Consider the following 26706-nt stretch of genomic DNA (forward strand, 5'->3'; position numbering starts at 1 on the left):
TAATTTTCTCTTTGATGTAATTTATTGATCAAAATATTTTCAGAATAATAATTGGTAATTATTTCAATACCCATAATGTTCACTCTACCATGAACATCCCATATATGTGTAGAGAAACCGTATGATTTATATCCTTTGATAACCTTCAATCTAAATTCTCTAAATAAAATCTTTAATTCTCTTTTCATTTGCCCTATATATAGTAACCCTTATTTACATGTAAGGAGATAGATTAGTGATGTAGTGGAACAAGTAATCATGTGTTTTAATCGAAAGACTTGGCCAGTCCCTTTAGAGGTAAAATCAGTAGTAATATGGGGCACAAATTGACAGGAAATACATCTCTTCCTACCACATCTAAACATACCCACTCTCCCAGGGATATCTCCCAGCTTTTTTTTTTACCGATAACCAGGAGAGGTGTAAGGGAAATCGAACACTTCTTTACTCCCTTGGGAGTCAAAAAGAAAACAAGATTAAGGAACACAGATGGAGCAATAAGGGAGGAACTTCTCCCAAATAGCTGAGGATAGAAGGCAATTAGAAGAAATTCCAATATTTTTAACCTTTCTAATTTCAAACTAAATAAAAATCATATTAGATGGGGCTTAACAATGCCCCTATTAGTAGAATAAATGGGTTTGATGTATTTACAGATCTTAATAGATATATCCAACGTTAACCATTAAAAGGCATACCCTTAGACAATGTAATAGGGTACCTTCGGTATCACCCTTATTGAACTCTACCCAATTGTATGGGAAATAGTATAATCAAAAAAGTAAGAGGAATTTTTGCTAATACCTTTTATAAAAATGTTTTGGATGATTTTAAAGGACTACAAACCAAGGACAAGGAATTTATAGCGTTAGGAGAATTCTCTTAATACACAAATCCTTATCAAAGCAGTTGATAAAGGTAGAGGATGTGCTGATTTTAAACAGAGAGGATTATTTGGGGGAAGCATGTCAGATAGGATTTTTAAAAAGCGAGTTCCAGCAACAAGTCGTTTGTCTTTATCTAACCAGCAATTACTAGAGATTTCAACAATGGAGTGATTTTATTTCCCATAAAAAAGCGTGTTTTCCCTGCCTACAGGTAGAGCGGAAGTACACTTTCACCTCTTATGCGCACAGGAAACAGAAATAGTGGCGGACATGTGGTTATTCTTTGTGAGCAGGTGTGTTTATTTGGCAACATGGCACCTGAGAGACATCTGGCTATATTTTTTGCTATATAATGACATACAAACAACCTCAAAACACACAAGTAGATAGATTTTACTGAGAATTACATACAATAAACATTATAGACACTGATGCAAGGTTAAATACTCAGCGAAAATTTTAATTTTTCAATTCCCTGGAGACATGTACCCAGTGATATGCGTTATGCGCCCAGTGATATGCATCATGCGCCCAGCGTCCTGTGTCCTGCGTCAGCTGGCATATAGTTCCAGAACTGTCAACATGGTGGGCATTAATTCCCTTTTTAAAGTGCAGGCCTAGAAGATTGTTAGCTTCCTCTCAAGAGAGGTATGATAATCTGCCAGTTTGGCAGGGCAATAAAAGGGCCAATAAGCAAATGCTTATGAGAAAATTTAGGGTCACATTTGATCAGTGCACCCTGCAGTGACTCAGGTCAGATTTAAATCCCTGCGAGTCAGAGTTTGTGATGCAAGTCATCCTGCATGAAAACCATGAGTATTTCATATTCTTAACAGGTTTATAAAATCTTAACGAAAAATTAAAACAACAAATACAATAAATACTATTTTCTGTTTTACAATGGTCCAGATGTGGACCATTATATGTTATGTTGGCTGTTCATGCTGTTTTGAATATGCGTCTTGTTTTTTCACAAGAAGTCTTGGGGATGCTGGTCTTTTTTGTGTTGTGTGTGTTTGTGTTTTTCATGCACCCAAGGTAGGTGGTGTGCCATACTTTGTGAAATATATATATATATAAGCATGTGAAATTGATTGTCAATTAGTGTTGCTACCTAAGTGGACAGTTTGATTTCACAGAAGTGTGATTGACTTTTATTTTTTTGAGCAGTGTATATATATATATATATCGAGAGAGAGAGAGAGAGAGAGAGAGAGAGAGAGAGAGAGAGAGAGAGAGAGAGAGAGAGAGAGAGAGAGAGAGAGAGAGAGAGAGAGAGAGAGAGAGAGAGAGAGAGAGAGAGAGAGAGAGAGAGAGAGAGAGAGAGAGAGAGAGAGTCAGAGAGATAAGCAGCACTAACCATGAGTTCCTGAATTTTCTTCAATTTATACCTTGTAATGAGCTAATTGAAAGGCACAACCTGGAAACTACAGAGCAGATGAGACACAGAAGTGGACTAAACTGAACAACCCAAGAAAAGAAAAATAAGGAAAACAAAGATTAAAAGGGCAAAACAAGCAGATCACCTGGAGGGAAACACAGCAAACATCAGGCAACACCAGCAGCAGCAGCATCAGTAGCCCTGACAGGACCCAGAGTACTCTAAGGTAAGGACACCTGGGCCCAACACCTGAACCTTAGGGTATCACAAAGTTATACAGAAATAGGAATTTAGAAAGCACTTTTAAACAGAATTCTTAAAATGGAAAGTTCCAGTGTAGCAAATACCCTTCCCAAAGCCCCCGGCACACAAGCCATAGGCCGCAGGAGGTCCAACACCCTGGAGATAACATACTCCGCGGGGGAGAGAAGCAGCCAAGCAAGAAAAGCCATAAAACAGGCCACCATAAAGCAAAACCCAGAGACTTTGCTGATTTTTCATCTAATGAGCCCAGGACAAAAACCAACCTTTTGTTCTACACAGAGGCTACTGTAGCCTGGCACACTGCCTTCTGTTCCCACTACAGTCATTTCACTAAGGGGGCATCAGTGCCGGCCGACAAATAAGGGTGAAGGATGAGAAGAATCCTGAATGTGTTATACTCACTCTGAATATATATCACAACGGTACCATCATGGTACAAGGCATGGAGGCCAAACTAGAGTTTGAACAGCTTTTCCCTTATATTAAAGCCCAGGCTGCAACTTATAAAGACCAATCAAGCGCATCCATTAAGAGCTGTGACGTACAGAGACCTAGAAAGACAGACTCCAGAGACAGTGATGCAACATGCCCCAGCCCCTCAACCCCCTCACCCGAGACCCTAAGAGACTGCCTGTCACAATTAGAAAGAGACTTCATTCAGTTCAAAGAGGAAGTTGAAAGGCAGCAAGGTGTGAGGAGCCATGGGAATGAGCAGATAAGGGAAGAGATAAGCAAAATGAGATCTGAACACAAAGCAACCCTGCTGGAAGTCCAGTCCTCAGTGCAACAGCTTCAGTAGGAAAATGCCCAACTCAGGGAGGAGATAACAACACTAAAAAAAACAAATAGAGTTCCAAAACCTTTCCCAAAAGAGGGCAGAAGTCACAGTTTCCAGTGCCCAACTAACAGCAAACCCAGCCAATAGCAATGGCAGCCAAGGGCCCCAGAATTCCAAACAAATAACACAACCCAAACAGGGAAGCACTCAGCCAGCAACCATCACAGCACAACCCAAATAACACCCTGCAAGGCTGCACCCCCCTACAGCCACCCCCTGCCCCCGACAAACCACTATATTCTGATATTGTCCTATTAATGGACTCAAATGGAAAGTACCTAAACACAAGACAGCTCTTCCCAGGAAAAAAGGTCACTAAAATCCACTGTGCAACCATTGAGCAAGCATCAAAAGTCATTTACCAACCATATTTTTCTAATCCCAAACACATCATCTTACATACAGGCACAAACAATAACAATCAGGAAGGAGAAATTGCAGGAAAATTATTCCAACTCAGAGAGACGGCACAAAAACTATTCCCCTGCACTAGGATAATACTGTCCTCCCTACTCCCAAGGAGGGAAGTGTAGATATTGGTGTTTTAGGTTTATGCTATAAACACGTTTATTTTAGTTATTATCAAAGGACAAAGATATAGAACAGGACACAGGCACAGAGCAACTGCACTTGTAGGTTGATTTTAGACATCAAGACCAGAGGTCATTCTATTTACTGTACTTGGGCCTTAGAATGTTTACACAGAACAAGGAATCCATCTGTTGTCTCCTGTCACAAGTATCCCTAGTGCAAGGTTAATAATGTCACAAATAGTCTCAGAAACACCAACTGCACAAACACCATTTGGGACACTGCGCTGATGTAGATTTCTTACCAGAGAGATACCTTTTTGGGCTATTGTGCTGGGACAGTGAGACACTTAATCCTTTCCTAAAGAAGGACAGAGAGACACAGTTATGCTAAAACAAGGCTAATGATTGGCTGCCATGGGATCAGCCCCAAGTAGGATGAAACTGTTAAATGGCAACATTTTTGTACTTGACTTTGTTCCCTTACGTCCTCACGAGCTTTCAGGATGTGTGAGCTATTATTTAATACTCTGTATTGTAATACTCTGTATTAATGTATACCTCTAATAAAGCTGTCTGGTTAATATCCTTTGTGAATCTGAATGGTTCAGGTCAGGCCCAGGGGGAACTTCGGGGCCAGGCTCGATTTGAGTAAGTATTTATTTAAATCCAAGAGCGACTTACTCACTGTGGGCGAGAATCCTATATCCCTAGTGGAGGATCATTGGAGTATATAGATACGAGTCATTATAGAATTACGAGCATTATATATACATATATATATAACTAACTCCGACAGGAAGTACCCCATCATGTTACACAGGGCATCAATGCAGAGCTGGCAGCCAAAATCAGCTCCATCCCAAACACCCAGCTGGCACTACACCCCTCTATAACCCCCTATCACCTGTACAATGAGAAACACCTCAACAAGCAAGGGGTGAGCCTTCTAGCAAAAGAACTAAAAAATATATTGTACTGAACAGAGCCCATAGGCCTATACACAGCACCAACCATATCAACCCCAACACAGAACCATCAGCTACAGTTAGAAGACCCCAAACTTTATCAATGCCAAACCAAAAGAGAATTAATACCGTTCCAAAAGGGGGCCCACAAAGATGGCAGGATTTTAGAAAACCACCTTCCCAACAAAGAACATTGAGGACCCCTGAAGCCAACAACATGGAGGAAATAAGGAACCTCCTCAGCACATTATATAACAAACTCATGTGATCAGAAATACAGAACAAACCTACAGCAATAACCAGCCAGAATCCGGTTGGTCCCATGTAATTTTGCTCATTACAAGGTATTCAAACACAAGATGAATTCACTCAAAATTAGTAGCTGGAACATCCAGGGCCTGAGTGCCTCAGCCTTTAGATCCAAAGCAAATGACCCCGATTTTAAACAAAGACTTTGTGGCGTAGATATACAGATCCTCCTGGAAACATGGACCCGGGCAGAGGATGAATCCCTGGTTCCCACTGGTTACAGGGAATATTTGGTCCCTGCTCAGAAGAATAAAAACACCAAACAGGGTCGCTGTTCAGGAGGGGTATTAGTTTGGTACAAGGAGGAGCTGCAAGAACACATTAGAGAAATGAAGAGAGGAGACAGCCATATTTGGATAAGAATAAGCAGCTCATTACTTACCTCTCAGTCAGACATCTACCTGTGTGCAGCCTGCATCCCCCCACCGGAGTCCCCTTACTTCAGCCCAGATAGCTATGAGCAGTTAGAAAGGGAGGTTGCTCACTTCCAGGCCCTGGGGCAAGTGATCATCTATGGGGATCTCAATGCCAGAACTGGCAGAGAAAAAGATTACCTGACGTCTGAGGGAAATACTTATGTACTGGGATCTGCAAATTGCTGCCAAGAAACAGAACCGACCCAAAGAAACAGCTATGACAGCACAGTAAACAAAATGGGGAGAAAACTGTTAAACATGTGCAGAAGCCTTGGACTTTCTATTCTTAATGGCTGCATCAAAGGAGACACAATAGGGAGATACACACTAAACTCCCATGTAGGTAGCAGTGTGGTGGACTATGCCATCACAGACGTGGACCCTGCAAACATCAGCACCTTCACAGTAACCCCAGAAACCCATCTGTCAGACCATAATCAAATACTTTTATATGTTAAATGTAGCAACAAACCAAACGCACAACACCATCCCGGCCTCTACAACCTGCCCCCAGCATTTAAATGTCCCAGCACTCTGCCCTGAGGTACCAGGAGGCCACCAGCAGATCCCAGGTCAAACAACTGCTTCCAAAGCAACTCATATGGGAGAACCCCACGTGGGGTGAACAAAGCAGCAAAGGACCTCAACAAAATACTACACACCATGGCAGAACTATCTGACCGGAAAATACCTGAAATAAACAAACCAATATAAAGTCGAATAAATGGTTTGACAGCGAGTGCAAGGCAATAAGGAACCTACTAAGGAAAGCCTCTAACCAAAAGCACAGAGAGCCACATAACCCAGAGCTAAAGGCAGCCCATAACCACATTCAGAACCAATAGAAACGGATCCTTAGAAAGAAAAAAGAAAACAATATCTCGAACAATCTCCGACAACTAGAGGATGCCCTGCAAGAGAACTCATTCTAGGAGGTATGGAACCACATGGGGACCCGACCCAAGAAAAATCCCCTCCATATACAAAATGGCAACATGTGGCGGAACTATTTCAAGGATCTGTACAAAGAAATCCCCCCCATGTGAGCAAACCCCAGAACAAAAGAATATACAGGCAAAGCTTCATGCTCTGGAGGAGAAAATCAAGGATTTCCAGACCCCTTTGGATGCACCAATGACACCCCAGGAAATAGCAGAGAAAATAAAAGACTTACGATGTAAAAAAGCCGCCGGTACAGATGGAATCCTGTCGGAAATGATTAAATACGGCCCCCCAGAAACACATGCGGCAATAGCCAAACTCTTCAACCTAGCCCTGAGTGTCGGCCACTTCCCCCAGGCATGGAACCAAGGCCTCATAACCCCCATCTACAAAAGTGGGGACCGGTATGACCCAGCCAATTACAGAGGGATCTGTGTGGGCAGCACCCTGGGCAAACTTTTCAACAGTATTCTGAAAAGGCGAATCCTCACCTTTCTAACCCAGCACAATGTCCTCAGCCAGAGCCAAGCAGGGTTCCTACCAAACCACCGCACCACAGACCACATCTACACCCTGCACAGCCTCATCAGAGATCATGTCCACAATACAAAACAAGAAAAAATATTTGCCTGTTTTGTAGACTTCAAAAAGGCCTTTGACTCAGTATGACACCCCGGCCTACTACTGGAGAATGGGATGGGGGGGGGGGGGAAAGATATGATGTCATAAAGAGCTCATATACTGGGCAGCATCAAGGTGAATGGGAAGAGAAGCGCGTGGTTCCGGCAGGGCCGAGGAGCAGACAGGGCTGCAGCCTGAGTCCAACCCTCTTTAACATATACATTAATGAGCTGGCAGCAGCCTTAGATTCCTCCCCAGCACCTGGACTGAGCCTACATGACACTGAGGTGAAGTTCCTGCTGTATGCCGATGATCTCCTACTCCTGTCTCCAATAGAGAGCAGCCTACAAGCTGGCAGTGCTGGAGAAGTACAGTACAACATGGGCACTGCCCATCAACCCAAACAAAACAAAAATTATGGTTTTCCAGAAGAAGAACAGCAAACAAAGCCAAACACCCCCCTTCCTACTAAACAACCACGCACTAGGTCACGCTGACAGGTATACATACCTGGACCTAGAAATCAGCCAATCAGGAAGCTTTAAACCAGCAGTAGCTGCTCTAAAAGACAAGGCGTGCAGAACCTTCTATGCCATCAGGAGACACCTGTACCACCTTAAACCCCAAGTAAGAGTCTGGCTTAAAATCTTCGACAGTGTCATCACCCCAATCCTTCTCTACGGCAGCAAAGTGTGAGGCCCAATCACCTACCCAGACCAACCCAAATGGGACTCTAGCCCAACAGAAATATTCCATCTGGAATTTTGCAAGCACCTCCTCCAGGTCCACTGCAGCACCCCAAACAGTTCCTGTTGGGCTGAACTGGGCAGATTCCCCCTACTGTTTGCCATACAGAAGAGGGCGCTCTCATACTGGGCACACCTACACAACAGCAACCCCATGACCTACCATCATAAAGCCTTGTTACACAATAAGAGCAACTCATCAGTACCCTGCCCACCCAAGCCTCCCACCCACTGATGAAAGGCCAAGTAACACAAACAATAAACCAGTCTAAAGAGCAATATATCTGTGATCGGAGGGATGAGATAGCAAACTCCCAGAAGCTTACGATCTACCAATCACTAGGGAGGGAATACAGACTGGCCCCATACCTGGAAAGACTACAGAACTCCAAAGACAGACAGATCCTGAACCAGTACAGACTGAGTGCCCATAGCCTGGAGATTGAACTGGGTCTGCACCGACAGACCTACAGGCCTAGGGAGAGCTGGCTGTGCCAGCGATGTGACCAGGGGGCAGTAGAGGATGAGACCCACTTCCTGCTACACTGCCCCAAATACTCGGCACTAAGAGACACCCACTGCCAGAGACTCTCCCATCACATCCCAGACTTCCCCTCTATAGAAGAAGAGAGAAAACTCTGCATCCTACTGGGAGAAGGGGCACCAACAGTAACAATGGCAGCACAATACATAACAGACTGTCAGACTGCAAGAGACAGGACTTTCCCCTGTCCCCATATACTGACCCCATATCCCCACCCCCTTAAACCCCCCCCCCCCATTCTCATATCCTGACCCCCTAACCCCACCCATTACACCCTCTACCTGCTTTGGCAATGCTAAATGTATTTGGTCATGCCAATAAAGCTCATATGATTTGATTTGAGAGATGAGAGAGCGACAGACAGACAGAGAGAAGGTAAACAGCAAACAGTTTTTTTACCTGTGTGCCCGGACTGAGAAACAAAAAGCATAAACAATGTAGAAGAATAGCACCCAGGATTAGTTGAATCAAAAAATGATGTAGCAAATCCTGTGAGTGCAGTTCTTCTGCACTGTTTATATGTTCCTTCAATTAATTGTTTTATAAGGTGGTGGTGGTGTTCATGCAATTGAACAGGAAGAGGCGATGGCAACCTCACCTCCATTGCCTGGTGTTAGCACTCGTGTTATTAGGTGATGTTGGGTCTGAGTGCAGTTCTCCAAGTATCAATGTAAAATATTCGGTGAGCAGAATCCGCACACACAGGACTTAAAGATCCGTTTAGTGATTTTATTAAATGGCAAGGAACTAACATTTGTCAACATTGACTAAGGCTGGGGTTCCAGCCGAAATGTTAAAGATCCGTTTAGTGGTTTTATTAAATGGCAAGGAATTAACATTTCGGCTGGAACCCCAGCCTTAGTCAATGTTGACAAATGTTAGTTCCTTGCCATTTAATAAAATCACTAAACGGATCTTTAAGTCCTGTGTGTGTGGATTCTGCTTGCCGAACATATAAAATATATGTGTGTGTGTTCTATCAGATTTGTAAAAAATTTAAATATATAACGTATTGTTTGCTATAGGTGGGGAGAAGGAAGAGGAGCTACTGTCACTAGGAAAAGAGGAGGGCTCTCCGGTAAAGCAAGCGGTAGAAGGGGAAGGTAAATGATATTTAAAAGTGACAACACAAAGGACAATCCTTAATTAAAAAAATATACAAATTATATATTATATGCATTTTTTATAGATCAGCAAGACTACCCAAAGAGCTAGAAGGGCCAGCACAGCCTCAGGAAGATGAGGAAGAGGAGACTGTAGAGCACTGGTTAAGAGATCAAGGAAAGCCACAATGAAAAGCCCTGGAAAGCCACAATGATCCCATGCTTGTGATGTTAAAAGGTTATTGATAGGGGTGCTAAGAATTTTGTGGTGGTGTTGGAGGTATTGGGTAATGTTGCGTTGGTTGTGATGCACCTAAAGAGGCATTGCATTGTGCAATATATCTCTAAATAAGTTTTATAACCTTAACTTGTCTCTGTGCCTGAAGTACCATCATTACAGATGGCAGTAAGTCGGTAAAAAAAGAATTATGGTGCGTCTTCATAAGCGTAACTCTTTTATGGAGCCTCCATGCCAGCATACTATTTCACAATGTGGACAGCATGTCTCGGATATCACCTGATGATATGTCTGAATTTTTTCTTTTTCAGCAAGGGTGCCAACTGATGGATTTTTAGGGGGAGTTGGAGTGGTAGTTCCAGAAGATGATGGGGGACTGTCAGTTTACATTGTTTCACCCAGCATGTTGTCTCCTGCTACATATTGTGTCCCCCGCTTGCTGAACATCTTCTAGATTTCCAGATGTCCTATTGAAAACAAAACAGATGTAATTAAAAACAAGCATAACTGCACTTTATTTTCAAGTAATTAAAACAAGATAATCTATATATTAAATTATTATGTTAGACAATATAATATATATATTAATAACCCCTCAAGTTGCCAACAGTGAGGGCAGTATGGGCTAGTCTCTGCAGCAGGTGGCAAAATTGAGGTTTATTCCCATCACAATGGATTTTAATCCCCCATATGTGCAGCTGGTAAAAAGATTCAGCAACAAAAAAGGATTAACACACAATCCTTCATTGTATGAATTACAGACATCTATGTTTTTTATGAGAATAAAAAATATGAAGATCTTTTGACATAATTCAAACACCTACTCCCATATGTAATAAAAGATACTAAGTTTTCCCAGATGGATAGCAACCCATAAGATGTTGTTTTTAATGCTACCTGATGCTTGGTTGCTATGGGTTACTGTCCCAGGCCAAACTTAGTGTCTTTCCCAAATATCTTTTAGTAAATGCCAGAAACCATAAATATAATTTAATAAATGCCAGAAAAACACACGTATGCAAAAATCACACCAAAAATGTAGCCATTTTTTGGTAATTTGACAACTACATTCTGGTTGATACATATCTATAGTCATGGCATAAAAAAGGGGCATTTTTATGGGAAGATAATAGTGTAGCATACTGTAACAAGATTTAGCAAATCAAATTTGTACTGGGGCTCATTTATCAATGCATTACATTGCGTGGGTTGATTTATTTTTACGCCAGTTCTTTTTATGCGCATGTCGCAAATACTTGGCAATAATGTCGCAAGCAACTACATGTTTTTTGGGCATGTGGCTAGCGGTGTGTTTCAAGTGCGGGATTTTTGCACGAGTGCGCCCTTTGCGCGTGTATATGTGCTATTTGCGTGTATGTATGCGCAGATTTGTGCAGGCAGGCTGAAAATCTTTACACCTGTTCATTTGTGGCGTATTTCTGACTGCGCATTCTTCACCATTTGCGCTAGTATATTTGCAGATTTGCGCTACAATGAACTCAATGCAATATTTATTGTAATTCATTTAGGTATGTTAATAAAACCATGTTAATGTTTCTCAAAAGTATGATATGTTAATTAGCATTATTATAAAAATATAAATTAAGTTTATGTTTTAATAACATTTACCCTTTTTTTTTTTAACTTTGTTCTTATTTTTAAAGGCAGTTGCCCTTAACACGAAATGTTAATGTGATGGAGTCTTTCATATCTTTTTTCCATTTCAAATGTCATATGTGCATGTTTGTATGGCGCTGCCGTTTGCCTCAAAACTAGTGCATGAAATGACTATTACTGTGCTGCAATGCATTGATAAATGAGCCCCACTCTCTCTTTGAAAAACCCGGAATAAGAAAAGTAAGCCTATCTGTTTAGATGTATTGCTTTCTTCTGGACGGAGATACACCACTACAAGAATAATTTTATTGCGGGGGCACAGGGGGGACTGTTGTCCCGGGCCCAGACGATATCTTCGCTGTGATACAGTTTTTTTTTTAGCTCGGGCCCCCTTTAAAGAACTACGGGCCCTGTCATTGGTGGCCAGAGGGAAATTTGATTGGTTGGAGGCTGGAGGAAGTCGCTGGGGGGAGGAAGGGAGGAAGCTGAAGGAAACCGCTGTTGGGGGGGAGCTGGAGGAAGTTGCTGGGGGGCTGGAGTAAGTCGCTGGTGGGGGGGGAGCTGGAGGAAGTCGCTGGAGGTGGCTGGAAGAAGTCGCTGGTGGGTGGGGCTGGAGCTGGAGGATGCTGGGGGGAGCTGGGGCACATATCAAGAGGGGGGGAATCGCAGGAAGTTACTGGGGGGGATCTGGAGGATGCTGGTGGGAGCAGGGGGGGAGCCGGAGGATGCTTGGGGGGGTGGGAGCTGGAGGATAGTGGGAAGGACACTGGGGGGGAGCTGGAGGATGCTGAGGGGGAAGAGCTGGAGGACAAGGGAGGGGGGTTAACTGGAGGATGCTGGGGAGATGCTGGCTACTAATGTTTTAGGGGGGCCTGGGCTACCACTGTTTTAGGGGGGCCTGGCTACCAATGTCTGTGTGTCCTTTTTACTGATGGGAAGGGCCATTGTGGGGCAGTGCGTGGGTGGAGGGGGCCCAGAAAACTTTGTTGTGAGGGGCCCAGTGATTTCTGATGGCGGCCCTGATAGCAGTCCTTTATGTTCTTCCATTGTACTTGCATTTTCTTTCGCTGTGAATGGGGGGAAAGTGTATACTGTTATAACATGTATGCCAAGTGGATAAAGAAGCCATAACTTTGCATTTGCATAACCAGCCACAGATTCCCAATATCTGTATTCTGGCACATTCCAGAGCGTTGGTGGTGGGGGGCTATTTGGACCTTTGTGAAAATGAAAGACGACATAATTTACATAAACATAACCTGTCCCAGACTGTCAATCTATAGCTGTAAATGGAAATGCCAGGGCCTGTTTTGACAACCTATCACACAGTATTAATAGAAAAAAAATTACCTTTACAATTCTTTTCTTCCTCTGAAAGATTTGCCCATCCTTGAATGAGGTTTTCTGCCACTTCATTCCCCAAGTTTTCCGTTATGCTTATTGTAGTATGAGGGCAAATCGATGAGATATAGTCCTGGGTGCTCCTCCACAAAATCAAATAACTTTTCTATATTAAAATTATTCTTAATTATTTGCATCTTCTAATTCTGTTTCCGCAGTGTGTTTTCACAGGTGTGCTTTTAAAAGCGAATAAACCATATTCAGAGTTGCCACAACAATATATTGCAAATTTACCGCCCCAGAAATTATGTCCTGCAGCATGAGGAAAATTTGCATTCAATTGCAGTGACTTCCCGCCCTACGTGTTTTCCTTTGAGCGATTACTATAATTATGAATGCCAATACATTCTTTATGGCATCGCTCGAAAAAGGGTATCATTGCGATTCAGAGCAATATGCGATTTGAAGTAGTATCGCTGGTTTAGGTAGTAGAGATTCACATTGTTCCTTATTTATAGACAAAACGTACAACTTGTCACTGGAACTCGCTTTTTAAAAATTATAGAGACTAATCTCCCTGTGGGATATTAGCCTTACTGTAAATTAAATGAAGGATTTTTGTGATCATTTAAAAGAACTTATATGTATGGGTTGTTCACTGAATGTTATCACTAAGGAGGAATGTGATTATATTTTAAATATTAATTGTAAGACAATTATTTTATTATTTACAAGAGATCCATAAAAGTGTAATTAATCCTCTTGGTAGACCCATCATTGTAGGAATGGATTCTATCACTACTAATCTATCTCATTTCATTGATACTCGTTCTCAGAAATACATCATTAATTTAGATTCGTATTTGAGAGGCACTCAACATGTTTTACAAATTTTACTGGGAGGATGATTATTTATGGTCTATAGTCGATGCACAGTCTCTTTACACCGACATACACACAAACTTGTTGTTAAGGCTGATGAGTTCTTTTTAAATGATAACTCTTACATGCCTCGACACCGGCTTCTTTTTGTTCTGGATTGTATTTTTTATATTCTTAGTAGCTAAGCAAACCTTTTCCTGGGATTTTGGGTACATGTTCAGGATTGGAGTTTGGGCAAGTGAGGGGGTGGGGTTTGGGGGCGAACCTGGTAATTTATGAAGATATGTCGACAATTTACTGATTGCTTGGTAACAGGCCAGAGAATTTTATTTCTAGTTTAAATAATAATGATAATGGTATCACATTTACGTCCACTATTGACACAACAGAAATTACTTTTTTGGATTTAGTTCTTAGAGGATAGAAAGGTAAGATCATCAGTCATACTCAATTTAAGGTAGTATCAGTGAATGGGTATCTAGCTAATAGTAACATAGTAAGTTGGGTTGAAAAAAGACATACGTCCATCAAGTTCAACCATAATGCCTATATATAACCTGCCTAACTACTAGTTGATCCAGAGGAAGGCAAAAAACCCCATCTGAAGCCTCTCTAATTTGCCGCAGAGGGGAAAAAATTCCTTCCTGACTCCAAGATGGCAATCGGACCAGTCCCTGGATCAACTAGTACTAAGAGCTATCTCCCATAACCCTGTATTCCCTCACTTGCTAAGAATCCATCCAGCCCCTTCTTAAAGTTATATAATGTATCAGCCAGCACGACTGATTCGGGGAGGGAATTCCAGAATTTCACAGCTCTCACTGTAAAAAATCCTTTCCGAATGTTTAAATGGAACCTCCCTTCTTCTAAACGAAGTGAGTGCCCTCGTGTCCGTTGGAAGGACCTACTGGTAAATAAAACATTAGAAAGGTTATTATATGATCCCTTTATATATTTATACATAGTTATCATGTCACCTCTTAAGTGCCTCTTCTCCAGTGTAAACAGACCCAACTTGGCCAGTCTTTCTTCATAACTGAGACTTTCCATACCCTTTACCAGCTTAGTTGCCCTTCTCTGGACCCTCTCTAACTCAATAATGTCCCGTTTGAGCACTGGAGACCAAAACTGAACAGCATATTCTAGATGGGGCCTTACCAGCGCTCTGTAAAGGGGAAGAATAACCCCCTCCTCCCGTGAATCTATACCCCTTTTAATACAGCTCAAAACCTTGTTTGCCCTTGCAGCTGCTGCCTGGCATTGCTTGCTACAGCCAAGTTTATTATCTACAAGGACTCCAAGGTCCTTCTCCATTAGGGATTTGCCTAGTGCAGTCCCATTAAGGGTATACGGGGCTTGCATATTTTTACATCCCAGGTGCATGACCTTACATTTATCCACATTAAATCTCATCTGCCACTTAGCTGCCCAGATTGCCAGTTGGTCAAGATCCTGCTGCAGGGATGTCACATCCTGGATAGAATTGACTGGTCTGCAGAGTTTTGTGTCACCTGCAAACACTGATACATTACTCATAATACCCTCCCCTAAGTCATTTATGAACAAACTAAACAAAAGTGGACCCAGTACAGAACCCTGAGGGACCCTACTGAGAACCTTATTCCAAGTAGAGAATGTACCATTAACAACCACCCTCTGTACCCGATCCTGTAGCCAGTTTTCTATCCATGTGCAAACGACTTCACTAAGACCAATAGACCTTAGCTTAGAAAGCAGTCGTTTGTGGAGAACGGTATCAAATGCTTTGGCAAAATCCAAATAGATTATATCTACTGCATCCCCACTGTCCAGCTTCTTACTTACCTCATCATAAAAAGCAATTAAATTGGTCTGACATGACCTGTCCTTCATAAAGCCATGCTGATTACTGCTCATAATGGCATTCTCCACTACATAATTTTGAATGTGATCCCTTAACAAGCCTTCAAATAACTTGCCCACCACGGATGTCAAACTTACAGGCCTATAATTGCCAGGCTGAGATCTTACTCCCTTTTTAAATATGGGAATGACATTCGCCTTCTTCCAATCCCTAGGTACCATACCTGATGAAAGAGAGTCTGAGAATATCAGAAACAAGGGCAACTGCAATTCTGCCCCTAGCTCTCTCAGTACCCGAGGGTGTATTCCATCTGGCCCAGGTGCCTTGTTTACATTTATCGTGTGTAACCCTTTAAGCACCATATCCTGTGCCAACCACTGTGTAGTTGGAGCTGAGGCAACAGTGCAGCTATTGGGTGGGACTTGGCCCACTGGCTCCTCTACTGTATACACAGAAGAAAAGAACTGGTTAAGCACATCTGCCTTTTCTGTATCCGCTGTAACCATATTGTTATTATAACTCAATCCAGTAACCAACATCCTAAATTGCTTAGGAACATTCCATAAAGCTAGTTCCTCACACTGAGTAATTGTTCCATTATTGAATCCTTCATTAATGAAGTTGATTTATTATGCATAAGGTTTAACCCTTTCACTGCCAGCTGTTTTGGACAAAGCGGAACTTCTACTGCCAGACAGTTTTTGAATATTTTGCACTGTTTCACTTTAGGGGCTTTTCCTCGGGGGGACTTTTAGTTTACCCAGGAAAACAATATATTGTTTTTTTCAGGACGACTTTAGCTTTTAAAATGTGGTGGACTTTTTGTGTAATTCCAATTCTGTAACAAGATATAGGCTTCTAAATGTCTAAAAAATGAAAAAAATATATTTTCCATAATATAAACACATACACCAGAAACAAAAATTTTATGCATGAAAATACTGATTTGGAAAGTCACATGTCTCCTGAATGTGCCAATACCAAATATATATAGTTTTATGGAGATTTCTCACTTGTATAGGTCAAAAACTCCCTGCAGTACACTACCAAATTTCCAAAGCACTGCTCCAGAAAGCTGAATACTTTAGATTTCAAGGCCAAAAATTCCACTAACAAAAGGTTTATCCCGGAAAATTATACATTTTTAGAAAGAACAGATTCTGGGGAATCCAGAAAAGGTAGAACTATAGAGGTAAAATTATTGTTTATCAAAATTTGTGAATTTTTTTAAAAATCGCTTTAAAGCTTCCAGTCTATAGTATCTTATCTCCTACAGGTCATAAATTAACCAGATAAAACACCCTATGAATGCCAGGGGTTCACTGAACAGTTTGATGGCCAATATGCATTATGCATATGTGGCATGTAGGGGCCCCAATGTGAACATACCCCATATGATCTATCATTTGTCATTTCAGCTTCTGCAAAATCAACACATTTACATCATTATATGTGGGATAACACTAGTAAAAAGTACATTCACCTCAGAAAGTCATATTTTTGGAAAGTACACATTGACACAAATCTAAAATGGGTACCCATGTCTTTCCACTCCAAAGTACCAAGCCGCAAAAGCTTTCCTAAAGTTGGCAATTTTGATGACATTTCCAAAAATCCCCTCAAAGCTTCCACTTTGCAGCATCTTATCTCTCACATAGCATTAGGTACCAAGATAAAACACCCTAAATATGAACCCCAGAGGTCTACTGAACAGTTGGTGCCCACTGTACACAGGCTTATCAAAGCACATGACACTTAGAGACCCCCCAAATATACCTTGTGCACACTAATTTTATGACTTACCTTTACCTAATTCTTAAACACATGCCAGTTTTATGAGGGGTAGAAGATGCAGAAATGTAGCATGACCCCTAAAAACCATATATTTTTGAAAAGTACACATTCTGACATAACCAACATGGGTAAAGAAGTTAATGGGTTTTTATGACTTTACTGAAAAAGGCCTAAAATTGTTGCAATTTGCCATATTTATCTTACAACAATTCTTATGTATAATGACACATCACCCTAAATATGAATGCCAGCAGTCTACTGAATAGTTTGATGCCCAATTTGCAAAGATTTACCAAAGTATGTGGTGTACAGAGGCACCCAAATGAAAACAGTGCATAGGAATTTTCTCGGCTGCCAACTCAATTTCTGCAAAAAAAGCCCAATGACCGTGTATTATGTGCCCCTAACTGCTGAAAAACCCAGAAAACCATATAGTTTTGGAAAGTACACATTCTGACAAATCCAACATGGGTAAAGAGTCCTTTCAACACCAAAGTACCAATCTGCAAAGCTTTCCTAAAGTTAGTGGTTTTTATGACATTTCAGAAAATCGCATAAAAATGTTGCAGTTTGCCGCAAGTATATCACACAATTTCTTGCATACAAAGGCAAATCACCCCAAATAGGAACACCAGAGGTCTACTGAACAGTTTGATGCCCAATATGCATAGATATACCAAAGTCTGTGGTATGTACTGAATCCAAAATGAAAATAGCGCATACGGATTTCTTGCCTGCACATGCCAACCACGCTTTTGCACACAGAGACAGCGTATTATGTGCCGTAAGACCCCCTAACTGTACAGAGACCCCCAGAAAACCATATATTTTTGGAAAGTACACATTCTGATGAATTCAAAATAGGTAAAGTAATTTTTCTACACTAAAGTTACACATGGCAAAGCTATGCTAAAAACAGATCAGGAACACTAATACAGTGATAAAAATACAATAAAACCACAAAAATTGTGCAAATCAATGAAACACATGACAGCATAATAAGTGGTTAAAATATCTGATTCAATAGTCACGCTGTCAAAATAAACAGTTTTTAGGGAAAAAAAACAAAAAGAACATTTTTAAAAAAAAAGTTTTTGTGAGTTTGTGTATACATGTGCACATGTAAAACTTGTGTGACAGTGTGCAAGTGTGTATATGAATGTATATAAGTGTGCAAAGTGGAAAAAAAAAGGGTGCTTAATTGTGTGGTGTATGTATGTAAATGTATATAAAAGTGTGTGTAAAAGTGTGTATACATGAAAATAAAAATCGCACTTACTGTCCTGAAGGCCTCGATTGCCTGGTCCTTCTGGCTGCAGTCCTTGGGAGGAAGTGGGTGGGAGGAGGTGCTGGGGGCGAAGCAGGAAGCAGTAAAAGCAGCAGACGCAATACGATCGCAGCTGCTGCTCGTTGCTGAGGGGGTTGGGGGCACATCTGTCTCTCTGCAAAAAAAAGCCACCGGTGCAGAGAGAATCGCTTAGGTACTACATAGGTACGTAGGTACTACTTTGTTGGCACTTAACTGCTTTTTTTAAACCAACCTACAGTTGGCAGGGAAAGGGTTAAAGAAAACACTTTGAGGTATGGCTTATTGAAAAAGCCAAAAAACAAGCATTGGAGAAAGATATGAATTCTCTGCTAGGTTTTTATAATACCAAGACTACCACTATGAGGGGCTCTGATAGGTGCAAGAGCACCTACTGTCCATACTGTCAAAAATAAGTGGGAAATAACTGACCCAATCTTTTGCACAATATACAATCCTCAGTACAAGGAAATCCAATCTTGCCTAAACAAACATTGGAGTATATTGACATCAGATCCATATCTTAAACTATTTAGATGTAATATCTATGTATATTTTTGTACAGCTTCATAAATTTATATGTAATATGTATGTATGTTTTCTTTTATTATTTTACTATATAACAATAGCATTATGAATGTTTTTTCATTATTAAGTCTGTTATTGCTGTTTTTGTAAGTATGGTTATTTAGGGTTTTGTAACTATGGTAACCATTTGCATCAATTTTTTGTTGCACAAGCTCACACATCTGCTTGATCCTGATGGCGCAGAGTATATCCGTACCTTTACTTACGTAGCGTACGTGTGCTTGCTGGGACAGTACTGGCATCTTTCATCATCTCACAGATATTCTCAGTTGCTGTTCCTCTGAGTGTGCATGCACATTTGTTATTTTGAACTTAATGGCGCCGAGTATACTCGCACTTTCATTTATGTAGCGCACACATGCCCACTTAAATACTGTTGGTGTCTGTTCTCATTTCTGGTAGCATTTGGGAATAGGGTTAAATAATCCTTGCTTATTATCATACTTTAATCCCCTGATGAAGTCAGAAGACTGATGAAATGCATTGGGCTTTACTGCTTATTTGATATGCTGATTGTACTTTAATGTCTGCAAGTGCAATTCTTTTATTAATAAATTGTTATCATTGATTTTTATGCCATGGGAGAGTGCCCCGCTGTTTTTTTGAAATTTCTATGTATTTAAGTATTTAATTTAAGTATTGATTAATAACAGAATATATGGCCATTTCTTAGAAATACATGGAATGGCTTCAGGAGGGGCTCTAATTAATTATCATTCAATAGAAATTATTTTCTCTTTTCTTTTGCACACCCACCTCTTTTAGCACCGGATGCACAAACATTCAGTGACTATAGAGGAAGAAAACCCCATTGTCCAAGCCCCCGAGTTCCCTTGGCTCCCCCCCCCCCCCACAACAACAGGGTCTGCTTCTTCTTTAGTTATGCCACTGAATTATAGTGTTTGTGCAAACCCAGATAGCAAAAATCATGTGGTCCAGATCTGGCCCAGACCCATCGTAAGTTCTGGGCCAGATTCGCGCAACTGACTTGGGCCGGTGTCTTTTGGCACAACGGGCCAATACTGGCACATATCCGATTGTACTTATCCGGACCAGCACTGAGCCGGCTCCGGGCCAGATGCGGATTCCTTTATGATGATCTGGCTCAAATGTGGACCAGATCTGGTCCAGCTCTGTTCTGGTTCTGGTCCCATACCAGCCCCAGATGTGGGCCAGAAGAGTGGAATAGATGTGGGCCAGATGTGGTTCACATTTGAGCCAAATCATCATAGCATCTGGCCTGGAGTTCGCTCAGCTGACTCAGATCTGGCCCAGACTGCGGAGACTTATTCCCTTCCTTCCACCTAATCCCCCCCAATGAGCCCAACTGACATAAGAAAAACACAATGACGCCGTTTTGGTGGGTGGAGTTCGGCCACAGCTTTATTAAAGAATCCAACAGTATATTTATACTAATTTATACTAATAAAAGAAAAACAAACACTGATCTTTACAACACTGTTGACAAAAATAGTTATTGTGCAAAGTGTAAATAAAAAACAAATAAAACAGTACAAGAACAATGCAAATAAATTCATTTATTTATTTATTTACTATTTTTTTTAACTGTGCAACTACAGGAGTTGGTCCCCTGAGTCCAAACAATGTGGTCAGAACAAAACAGAGAATACTAATAATAACATATTTATCCCAATGAACTAAAAACACAATCAGATAGTATCTAGTAGAATTAAGTCTAAAACAACTGGACTTTTCTGAGTCCAGTGTAGTGAAGAGTGCTCAGACTTATACATTGGGGAGACAAAACAACCTCTCTGTAAGAGAATGGCCCAACATAGGCGGGCAAACTCCTCAGGACAAGACTCAGCGGTCTATCTACACCTCAAGGAAAAAGGTCACTCTTTTGAGGACAGTAACGTGCATATTTTGGACCGAGAGGACAGATGGTTGGAAAGAGGTGTGAAAGAGGCCATTTATGCCAACCTGGAAAAACCATCCCTGAACAGAGGAGGGGGCCTGAGACACCGCTTGTCACCAACATACAATGGCGCGTTGACATCCTTACCCCGGCAGTTTCACAACAGTTCACACTTCCAGTCATGTACTTTGAAGGATTAACACCTTCATCAATGAGAATCATGGTACCATTGTGATTGGACCATACCTTCTTACACCTGTCAGTTTCAGCTAACACCTAACTGAACAAGTTCAATGGAACCATTGTGATTGGATGTCTGTGACTGTACTACCATCAAGAGTTTAAATACCGGGGAATTCTCTACCAGTCATTTGAACTGAAGAAGCCACTCGGATGAGTGGTGAAACGTTTTCAAGAAAAACTCAGAAAAGTCCAGTTGTTTTAGACTTAATTCTACTAGATACTGTATATCATGACCTGGATGAATGAGAATCTTCATAGACACAATCAGATAGAGCAGTCAAACAATTTAATTCCCATGTGCCATCTGGAAAAAAAAAAAAAAAACACCAATAAGAAAGCTGTTATTTTTCCACTAAAGCAGTGTTATGAGACAGACTATGGATAAACTGCAAATTAACTTATAACTTATTTTACCGATTAAGTTATCTCACAAATTCTAGTAATATTTTTATTTATTTATACATTTTTTATCTATAAATCAATGGCTGTTTAATAATGTTTGAGTTTTTTGCCTTAAATAAAAGTTGAAATTTATTTTTATCATGAAGTCAACCTCTATTACTGACTTGTTGTCCTAATGAAAAAATGTAACTGCCACTATGCTTCTTGGATCTGAATTTACCTCAGTTAACACCTCTTTGACTCTTGAACGCTCTTTCCGGCAACCGCCACGGTCAGGAGCAAGATTAAACCAATGGATGGCATAAGAATCTATCTCACTGTCTGCTGCATTGGTCGAAGACTGGTTCTTTCTTACAGCCCCTGTAAAAAAGAAAAATAAGAATCTTTAACTTCCACAGAATAATAAGCTCCATAATAATGGCATAGTAACTTTATTGTTTAGGTTTTAAAGATGTATCTAATACTCAACTTCTTGGTATTACTCAATACTTACTGATCAATAAACTTCTTGTGAGCATTTCCTTAAAGCACTTCGAGTCCCATTGACTCCTTTCCAGTTTATTTGTTTGGCTACTGCATCTGAGTAAAGCCTTGAAAGTATGATCCATGTCACTCTTTTGGTGTTTTGACCTCCAACAGCACCCAGAGCAGATATCTGAAAAGACAAAAATATATTATATTCTCTGCTCTAATCAAAACGAACAAATTTTATATAATGTAGAGAACAGCATATTCCAGGACCCTCTCTGACTACAAAAGTAGAGAGAGACATTAGTAAAGTCAAGATGCTTTTATTGTCATTACAACCACATATAGCTGATGCAGTACAGCAAAGGGACTAAGTTTTACCTGCAACCTGCAGGTAAAACTTAGTCCCTTTGCTCAGAAGGGCCAGAAGGGATGACTTTGACGTAGTTGGCCAGCTTGAAGTATATTGCAATATATGGACAAACAATCCCTCTTTTTGGGGTGGGGGGGGGAAGGCATTTCTTAGTAGCTGAATGCACAGAAATGTCCTAATGTCCTATTTCTACATATTGATAATGGATGAGTGCAGAGGATTTTTTGCGGTTGTTTATATTTCTTTCACCAAAAACTAAAAAGTGGCGGTTGAGTCGGAATTTAGGCGGATTTCTGTCTGTGAATCTGGAGAAAGTGTTTTCCACCGGTTTTTCCACAACTTTTACTCCAAAAAAGGGCTCTCTCCACTTTTGTGAATTCCCCCCCCCCCGTAGGAACAACAGCGCTGCTCAGGAAAATGTTAAAGATGCTAGCTGTCCTGCACATTCCCTGAACACTCTGCCAGGAATGTTGTCTAGTCCAGCAGATTTCCATGGGTTAACTCTGTATAGAGTTTGCGTAATGTTTCTTAATGGACATACAGAGCATCTGATCACTGGAGGGAGGGATGGTCTTCATCATGTTGTTCTGTACCATGAACCGAACGAGTTCCAAACTTTATATTAATTGGTGCCCTAAATCTAACACTCTCACCTTAAATAATATGTAACCAAAACTAAGAATATTAATATTCGAGGCCAGTATCACTACAACAGTCACAGAACCACTTGAGATAACGTAGGTACAACAACCATAAAGTAGCTTTAGATAATGGGAAAAAACATACCATGTTTTGTTTAGCTTATGAATTTCCTGAGTCTTTAAGCCATTCCTCAAACTCCTCAACTTCAGGCACAGTGGTCAGGGGGATACTGATGTCTTTAGGCATTTCAGCCACAGGAGCCTCTGTCCCCAGTCTTGCAGCAAGATTGTTCACAGCAGCAGCAATCGCCATTTGCTGTTCCTTCACATGTTCCAATAAAGTTAGGATGTGCAGCTGAGCAGCTACAATAAAGGAAAGATTGAAAGTTTTGTTATTATATATCATTTTGAAAAACTGGATGTTCGAAATAAAAAAAAAAAGATTTTACCAGAGCATGGAATTGGTCTAGTGCCTGTCTTCCCCAGTCTAAATGTGGGCCTAAAGAAATGCTCATCTGGCAGAGGCGTGGCAGAGATCTGGCCCATAGAGCTTGATGGTGTGTGAGAGACACGTGTTGCAACTTGAGGCACTGAGGATGGGGAGAGTCATTATTTTTAGCAAAGATGGCATGCAAACAATTATTAAAAAATATAATATATATATATATATATATATATATTATAAAAAATACCTGACTGGAAGGCATGCAAGATGTACTTAAGGGGGCAGGTGGTGCTGCTGTGAAACATAGGTATGTCAATAACATATTTTTAAGTGAATAACAACAAATTATGATAAATGTACTATTATAATAATAAATCCTTTATGTTTATAGTTTCTATTGTTCTTATGTGCAAGTTGCTTTGTATAAAAGCATCTGCTAAATGACCAAACTAAATGTAAGCTTACAATGAACAATGTTCAGCCAAGATCTGTCAGATTCACTCAGCACATAAAAACATTAACTTTAGGGCTCTGGCACACGGGGGAGATTAGTCGCCCGCGACAAAACTCCCTGTTCGCGGGCGACTAATCTCCCCGAGTTGCCATGACCCGCCATCTTTTTCGGCGATTTGCGCCGGTGGGATGGCAGGGGTAGGCGAAATCGCGCCGGTGGGATGGCAGGGGTAGGCAACTCAGGGAGATTAGTCGCCCACGAACAGGGAGTTTTGTCGCGGGTGACTAATCTCCCCCGTGTGCCAGAGCCCTAACAGTTACATTAACTGCATCAGATCCAGGCAAGTACCTTGACTTAAGATAAAATTTGCCACGGCTTGACTGTATATACATGTTCAGTTGTAACATTAACATAACAGTATTAAAAAACTATTTAACGAAAATAAAAGAATATACCAGTAAAATAAGATTCTGTCTGCCTCTGGTCTAGGAGAGGTCTAGCAGTAGTCTGGCAAGCTTCATTGTCAGGAGTAGGGGGAGGAATAGGTGGTACTGGACAAGGGAGGACATTGTGGCATCTCCTCTTTATAGCCGTCTCTGGCTCACTGTCAGAGTCTGTATCGCCAAAGATTTGCCCAACAAACAACACAAACACCAACTAATCATGTTTGGCAGAGTTAAAAACTTTAACAAATTGCTTTAAGATTAAAACCTAAAAACACTCAAAATACATAAAAAGACACACAAAATATTAAATTAACTTACACTATGGAATCTATAGTATGACTTGTATCAGTTGACCCTTTATAGTACTGCAAAATATCCAAACAGTCCATTGCTTCCTTTGGCAATTATAGCAAATTACTTCAAAGCAAAAAAAGAGAAGTTTACACTACCTAGCCTTTCAGCTCTATAGTTAAATATTTCTAAATGTATTTTAAATGGTACATAGTAGTAGTGGTGTAATAGTCTCTAATAATATGCTGTGATAATGGCTGAGTTTCCCCTGAGACCCCTCTCCCTGGGCTTGTATGGAGCTGGGCACAACCACCTTGGGCAATCTTTGCCAGATAGCAGAACTCACCAGACTCTTGGAATCCACAAAAGGTTGTTTATTTGTTGTGGGTTAACAAACGTTGGGGTGGATGGACAAATGCTGGCGGTCAAAAGAAATATTGCTTTCCCAACCCCTGGAGTAGCTCCTCACACATAGAAAGCAGGAACATGAATGGCATGATGGGAGGAACTGACGTCACACATAAGGAAGGGGATGGGAGGGTATACAGACTTTGAAGTAAACAAGTTGTAATGCGACCTTGGTCACTAGGTGGCAGCGTAACAATGAAAATACATATAAACCATTAACTTTAATGGTTATGTACTGTACAGTATTACCTGCTGGGGCAGCACAGTGACTTACCTTTATGAAATTTGTAGCTCTGAGGATGTACTGTACCGCCGATAAATACCACACAGAAGAATTTCACGGATTCGTTTTCACAGATGCGGCACAGATCCGTTTAGCGAATGTTCCCGCCCACTGACACCCGGCCCTGAGCTGTGAAACGGAGGTGACTGTAACACGGATTTGCCGGTTTGAAAACGGATCCGGCTCGGAGTCAGCTGCCATGTGGGAAACGGAGGTGACTGTAACGCGGATTTGCCGGTTTGAAAACGGATCCGGCTCGGAGTCAGCTGCCGTGTGGGAAACGGAGGTGACTGTAACACGGATTTGCCGGTTTGAAAACGGATCCGGCTCGGAGTCAGCTGCTGTGTGGGAAGGTTTCCCTTGTTTTACCTATACACTGTCTGGCACAGTTCAGCCTCTCCCCATGGCACATGGGCTGGGCATTAATACCTGTAGCCGACTAAATGCTACCATCTGACCAGGTGAACCTGATTAGACTCAGGGTGGCCTGGTGCCCAGAAATGCACCTGGGGACAGTGTATTGATGTAGAATGTCCTTTCCAAATAGCTCTCCTTTCAAATAGTCTACCAAATAGCTAGTTTGATAAACTCTTCCAACAACCAAACTTGGTAGTCTTTTTACTTCAAACTATCAAACTGCATAATATCTATGTTCTGTGGCACTTTAAGGGTTAAAGATAGACCATGTTAGGGCAGGGGTGCTGCTGCCATGAGGTAAGCTGAGGCACGGCATGTTACAGGGATGGCAAAAAGCCGCTCCTGGTGTCTTAAAGAGCCAAAATTCAGCAATAGCGCTCTCTGCATTAGCGATGTGCTCCCCCCCATTACCAGAAAAAGCTACATGCGGGGAGAGCGAGGGGGACGGCATCAATTTGTCTAGGACCCCTGAGGCAGAGCTGTGTTAGGGGTTTTCAGTGATCCATTTAACAATGGAAAGTAACGCACTTTTGCAAAACAGAAAAGATCAGTTGCTTGCTCTGCAGTATTTGACTGTCTGCATTGTGACAGGACCATGCAATGTTTGCACAGTACAAAGCAAAGCTGGAGTAGCTATAAGCTCAAGGCAATACTTCTTGACCTGTTGCCCTGCCTGACCTCCCCACTGCTCACTTAAACTATCCACCACCCAGTCCACATGTGCTCCTACCAGTCTCTCTGTTCACACAGTACTTTTCCATTCCGGACAGTGATGCCCTTTACTTGAGCCAACCTGTT

The 26706-nt window shown here is 41.3% G+C and overlaps 1 protein-coding gene and 1 long non-coding RNA gene across 9 annotated transcripts in view; one reads left to right on the plus strand and one right to left on the minus strand.

Moving 5' to 3' along the window:
* Nucleotides 1–26706, minus strand: part of smpd2 (sphingomyelin phosphodiesterase 2) — a 108409-nt gene that overhangs the window by 57234 nt on the left and 24469 nt on the right. The window contains exon 3 of one of the 8 annotated variants that reach the window (XM_031895682.1): nucleotides 18544–18706. The gene's annotated coding sequence lies outside the window, so the exon portion shown is untranslated. 8 annotated transcript variants of the gene reach the window in all.
* Nucleotides 2173–11390, plus strand: LOC116408832. Its single transcript, XR_004221289.1, has 3 exons — nucleotides 2173–2494; nucleotides 9472–9549; nucleotides 9636–11390. It is a non-coding gene; the product is annotated as an uncharacterized LOC116408832 (long non-coding RNA).

Source organism: Xenopus tropicalis, chromosome 2 (assembly GCF_000004195.4).
Source record: "Xenopus tropicalis strain Nigerian chromosome 2, UCB_Xtro_10.0, whole genome shotgun sequence".
In the NCBI taxonomy this organism is placed as follows: Eukaryota; Metazoa; Chordata; class Amphibia; order Anura; family Pipidae; genus Xenopus; species Xenopus tropicalis.